Consider the following 6132-nt stretch of genomic DNA (forward strand, 5'->3'; position numbering starts at 1 on the left):
TACTGCAGGGATAACTGGCTTGTGGCGGCCAAGGGTTCATAGCAATGTCGCCTTTTGATCATTTGATGTTGGCTCTTCCTATAATTTTGAAGCAGAATTCACCAAGCATTGGATTGTTCACTCTCTAATAGGGAATGTGAGCTGGGTTTAGACCGGCGTGAGACAAATTAGTTTTGCCCTACTGATGATGTGTTATTGCGATAGTAATCCTGCTTAGTATGACAGGAACCACAGGTTCAGACATTTGGTGTATGTGCTTGGCTAAGGAGCCAATGATAAAAAGCTACCATCTGTGGGATTATAACTGAATGTCTGTAAGTCAGAATCCCACCCAAATGTAATGATACCACAGAGCCACGGATCTCCAGTTCACCAGAGATAGCTGGCTGCAAGGTCGGCGAGGAGTACTGCTCATCACTGAGTCAGAGCACGGACAGAAGGGGGCCACCTTTTTCCAGCAGTGCACTGCACATTCGTGGGGAATCGGGTCCTAAATCATTCATAGGTGACCTGATTCTGGGTCAGAGTTTCATATGTAGCAGAGCATAAAAAAAGCTGCGATCTATTGAAATTCAGCCCTTGAACTAAGCTTTTGTCGCAGGCAGGGAGACAGGCTCCTTACCCTCATGGGGAGGGGTGACACGTCCTTGGCCGGCCCACCTTGTGTGCCCTGCTCCCCCCAATGTCCAGATCGTCAGTGGGACTTTTCCCCTTGGCAGTGGGCACGGGGTCAGGTGGGGGGATTGATGGAGTGGGGTCCCTGCATGACACAGCAGCGGGGCATCCCTCGTGGGAGGAGGTCCTGATCGCATGCCTCGCTCCGCACCGTGTGGCACCTCTGTCCAGACTAAACCAGAACCCCTGTGAGCATGGAAGAGGCTGAGGATTGTGTACTCAAGCTTAAAGGTCGTTCCCAGAGGGGTGACTCAGTGGCAAGGTCTCCTGTGCGGCAGGAGGTCACTGGTCACACCTCTTGCTCCACACCTTCCGATGCCTCCGTCTAGATAGCTGGAACCTGTGCTGGCATGGAGGGGGCTGAGGATTGCATACTTAGGCTTAAGGGTCGTCCCTGGAGGGATGGCCCAGCAGTGGGTGCATATTTCCTGGGAGAGGGCAGAGGTCCATCCAGAAAAGCCAGATCTGAGATCCCATCCTCAAAGCGCCCAGGGAGATGAGATATGGCTTCCGTGGTGTCTCACACCCGGGACCGGCCAGGGGAGTTGGCTGACAGTACAGGCATGCCTAGGGCCACCCCTGGAAGTCAGGTCTGTGATCCCATCCTCCCGGGCCCCCAGGAGAGCAGAGATATGACCGCTGTGGCTTCTCACACCTGGGTCTGGCCGAGAGAATTGGCTGACAGCACGGGCATGCTGAGAGCTACCCTTGGAAGCCAGGTCTGTGATCACATCCTCCCTGAACCCAGGGGTGCAGAGATACGGCTTCCGTGGTGTCTCACATCAGGGTCCAGCTGTAGGAGTCAGCTGACAGTGTGTGCATACTGAGGGCCGCCCCTGGAAGCCAGGTCTGTGATCCTGTCCTCCCAGCCCCCAGGGGTGGGAGATATGGCAGCCATGGTGTCTCACACCTGGGACCTTCCACATGCACTGGGTCAGCCTCCAGTCCTTCAATCAGCACTGTGGAGATGCCTCCCTGTGAACAGCACCACTCAGAAGGCAAGGGGGCATGTGCCAGAAGGCTTAAAGCAAAGCACATTCATCGGCACCTGGCACCGCCGAGGAGAGAGACAGAGGTGTGAGATGAAATGCGCTGAGATGCCAGGATGTGTGGCCATACCCTGTGCAAGTTTAAAAGCCCTAAGTGGAGGCCAAAGGGGAGAACCAGCATCATGGACATCTGGATGAGGGTCTGACTGAGACCTCGCGGTCCAGCAGAGATCCACAAGGCTGGGAAGGATCAGAAGGATCAGAGGGAAGCTCCCCTTAGAGGCTTCCAGGGCAGAGTTGACACATTAGGATTTGACAGCCTCCAGGATTTATGTAACTCAGAAAAAGAGCTCTCTTGCTTGAGTAGAAGTGGAAGCCATGAGGGGGAGTCCCTCCCGATAGAAGTCCTTAAGGGAGAGAGAGGTAGAAAACAGCCAGGCTGGGAGAGCTGTCATCTGGGAGAGGGGGTCCGTACCGAGGCCCCTTCTGGGATGGAAGTCCAGAAGGGGGAGAGAGTCAGAAAGCGGCCAGACAGGGAGCACTCCCTCCTGGGTGGGAGGGTCTGGATATTGCCCCCAGTGGGACAGAAGTCCTCAAGGGAGCATCTGGCAGCAGGCTGCATGGCCAGGAGTGCTGCTGCCTGGTGAGCGGGGTCAGTCAGAGCCCCCCATGATGGAAGTCCTCAAGGGACCATCTGGCAGATGGCTCAGAAGTCCTGAGGAGAGCATGCCTGTCCCTCGGCAACCAAAGGGAGTTCTGCGAGGGAGGAAGGGCTTTGATGGAGGTCCCCTTGAGTGGCTTTGAGGGCATGGGGACACGGCACAATTTGGCAGCCTGCAGGGGATATGCAGAAGACGGGGACCGTGGTGCTCTGGACTGGAAAGGAGGGGGATGTGGAAGTCCCAATGACAGTAGGCCTGCCCCTCGGCAGCCAAGGGGAGTTCCACGGGGCTGGCTGGGATCGGAGGGTGGTCTCCCTGAGGGGCTCTGAGGGCATGGGGACATGGCATAGCTTGGCAGTCTCCAGGAGATATGTAACGTAGGAAAAGAGACCTCCTGCCCAGGTAGAAGTGGGAGCCCTTAGGGGAGTCCATCCCGGTAGAAGTCTGGAAGAGGGAGAGAGGCGAAAGTCTGCCAGGCAGGGAGCGCTCCCTCCTAGGTCAGAAGGTCCAGATCATGTCCCCCATTGAGATGGAAGTCCTTAAGGGAAGGGCTGGCAGAAGGCTGCGGGACCAGGAGTACTCCTGCCTGGATGAGTGGGGTCAGGCTGAACCCCCCCCACAATGGAAGTCCAAAAGGGAGCATCTGGTGGATGGCTGCAGGCCTGGAGAGCTCCGGCCAGGCAGGGGAAGGTGTCTGACCTTGCCTAGTACTCGACAGCATCCCCAAAATGTCACAAAGTCCCCAGAATGGCTGGACTAGAAAGGAGGGGGCTCGGAAGTCCCGATGAGAGTGTATCTGCCCATCGCAGCCGAGGGGAGTTCAGCGAGGGTGGCCAGGATCTGAGAGAAGTCCCACTGAGAGGCTCTGAGGGCATGGGGACACAGCATGGTTTGGCAACCAGCAGATCTGAAGAAGGCTTGTCTAGCCAAAAGCGCTTATTGGATTTTTTGTGTGTTTACTTCACGTTTATGTTCTTAGATTTTATCCATTAAAGAAGCTTTTATACGTTTTTATCAGAAGACCATGGTGGTTATCGAAGTTTTTGTTTCTACTGTAATTGTAATGAGTACACTTTAAATCCTTTAATGAGGATAGATTGGAGGACAAGTCTAGTGCCAGCAGCCATGATACTTCCAGCTCCAATAGCGTATATTAAAGTTGCTGCAGTTAAAAAGCTTGTAGGTGGATCTTGGGTTCAGACTGGCAGTCTGCTGTGAGGTGAGCTACCGCCTGTCCCAGCCCCTGCCTCTTGGCGCTCCCTTGATGCTCTAAACTGAGTGTCCTGGGGGTCCAAAGCATTTACTTTGAAAAAAATTAGAGTGTTCAAAGCAGGCTGTTTGCCTGAATTCTTCAGCTAGGAATAATATGATAGGACTCTGGTATAATTTTGTTGGTTTCCAAATTGGGGCCATGATTAAGGAGGACAGTCAGGGGCATTCATATTGTGCTGCTAGAGGTGAAATTCTTGGACCGGCGCAAGACAAACGAAAGCGAAAGCATTTGCCAAGAATGTTTTCATTAATCAAGAACAAAAGTGGGAGGTTCATAGATGATCAGATACCGTCATATTTCCGACCATAAAAGATGCCGACTAGTGATCTGGCAGCATTATTCCCATGACCCACTGGAGAGATTCCGGGAAACCAAAGTCTTTGGGTTCTGGGAGGAGTATGGTTGCAAATCTGAAACTTAAAGAAATTGATGGAAAGGCACCACCAGGAGTGGAGCTTGTGGCTTAATTTGACTCAACACGGGAAACCTCACCCAACCCGGACACAGAAAGGGTTGACAGATTGATAGCTCTTACTTGATTCTGTGGGTGCTGGTGCATGGCTGTTCTTAGTTGGTTAAGCGATTTGTCTAGTTAACTCCAATAATGAATGAGACTCTGCCATGCTAGTTATGTGGCTGAGTGCAGTCATCTCCAACATCTTAGAGGGACAAGTGGCTTTTTGGCACATGTGATTTAGCAATAACAGGTCTATGATGCCCTTAGATGTCCGGTATACATGCATGCTACACTGAATGGATCAGTGTGTGTCTACCCTTGGCTAACAGGTCAGGGTAATCCGCTGAACTCCATTCATGATAGGGACTGGAGATTGCAATTATTCCACATGAACGAGGAATTCCCAGTAAGTGTGGGTCATATGCTCACATTGATTAAGTCCCTGCCCATTGTACACACCGCCTGTCACTACTATCAATTGGATGGTTTAGTGAGGTCCTCAGATTGGCCCCGCTGGAGTCGGTCATGCCCCGCCGGTGCGCTGAGAAGACGATCAAACTTGACTATCAAGAGGAAGTAAAAGTTGTAACAAGGTTTCCATAGGTGAACCTGCAGCAGGATCATTAAAGCTGCGAGTCCCAGGACAGTGCCGATCTCGGGTACCAGGGCCTCTCCTCACTCCGCTGCCCTGACCTTCTATGTCTCTCTCTGTATCTCTATCTAAATCCTATCTCTCCATGCACCTGGGTGGAGGCTGGTGAGACTGAGCCCGCAGCTCCCAGGGGAGGGAGGGAGAGGGGAGGGAGTGAGAAGAGGGGTGGTGTCTTTCCCCCCTCACCTTCTGGTGGCAGGAGGGTGGGGTCCGCCCATGTGGTAGGAGGTGCGGGCACTCCTCTGCTGCCACAAGGGGATGGTGGTGGAGGGTGCACCTGTCCCAGCGGTGCTGTCCACTGTGTACCCCAGAGGTGGTGGGCTCCCCATGCGGTAGGGGGAGAGAGAGGGTGCCGTCCCAGTGGGGGGGCAGAGGCCTCCCTTCTGGCCGTGCGGGGCCACCTCCGGGGGTGGCACACCGGTGTCCTCTCCCCTCAATGTTGGTCATGGGTACCTGTAGAGGATGCCCCTCTCCACCAGCAGCATTGATCCAAAGATCTGGAAGGTTGGAGGTGTGGCCACATGCCAGCTGCCACGGGACTCCCTGCCATCCTACAGCACGGGGCCAGTAACCCTGGTCCAGGTGCCCGCTATGATGCCCGGAAAACCTCACATGCTCATGTGATGCCACGCGGGAGTGGTGCCCCCTGCGAATGAGAACTGTATGGCTCTGAGCGGTGGATCACTCAGCTCATGTGTCGATGAAGAAAGCAGCTAGCTGCAAGAACTAATGTGAATTGCAAGAAACATTGATCATTGACACTTTAAACACACTTTGTGGCCCTGGGTTACTCACGGGGCTATGCCTGCCTGAGAGTCGTCATACCTTCCATCGCCCCCGGAGGTGTCCAGTCCCCATTGAGGGAGTGGCCAGGGAGTCGAGGGAGCCCATCGTGGGCTCCCTGTCCCCCAGGGAGAGATGCGGACAGAGGTGACAAGTCTCTCGCCACCCCGAGCTGGGAAGCCCATCCGAGGATGGGAGGGAACAGGTATGCAACCAGCCCACCTCCCTCGGAGGTTGTTGGTGGTAGTGCCACTGGGCTGTTCTCCCAGTCCAGAGTCCAATGCCTGCTCACCCAGTTCCCATGTGCCAAGGCCGCTTTGGCCATTTTCATCAGCCGGCCAGAGTCAAGCGGCAGGGAGCGGATACGCTGGGGCCAGGGGAGTACGGGTAGTCTGTCCTCCCCTGAGGCCCATGCCATTCCACCTCCCTTGACTACACTCAGAATGCAACCTCAGATCAGATGTGGCGACCTGCCAAATTTAAGCATATTACTAAATGGAGGAAAAGAAACTAACCAGGATTCCCTCAGTAACGGCAAGTGAAGAGCCCAGTGCCGAATCCCCGCCCGGGTGATGGGCATAGGGAAATGTGGCATATGGAAGTCCATCTCCCCATCACTGCCCAGGGTGCCCAAGTCCTTG

The 6132-nt window shown here is 54.4% G+C and overlaps 2 non-coding genes across 2 annotated transcripts in view; both read left to right on the forward strand.

The window, feature by feature from the left end:
* The first annotated feature begins 5373 nt into the window (after window positions 1-5373).
* On the forward strand, window positions 5374-5527 carry LOC122792620. Its single transcript, XR_006363418.1, has one exon. It is a non-coding gene; the product is annotated as a 5.8S ribosomal RNA (ribosomal RNA).
* A 410-nt stretch (window positions 5528-5937) lies between these two features.
* The window catches only part of LOC122792602, a 3655-nt gene continuing 3460 nt past the window's right edge, over window positions 5938-6132 (forward strand). The window contains exon 1 of the ribosomal RNA XR_006363407.1: window positions 5938-6132. This exon is cut by the window's right edge and continues 3460 nt beyond it. This is a non-coding gene — a ribosomal RNA (28S ribosomal RNA).

Source organism: Protopterus annectens, chromosome 1.part2, assembly GCF_019279795.1.
Source record: "Protopterus annectens isolate FY-2018-M chromosome 1.part2, PAN1.0, whole genome shotgun sequence".
In the NCBI taxonomy this organism is placed as follows: domain Eukaryota; kingdom Metazoa; phylum Chordata; order Ceratodontiformes; family Protopteridae; genus Protopterus; species Protopterus annectens.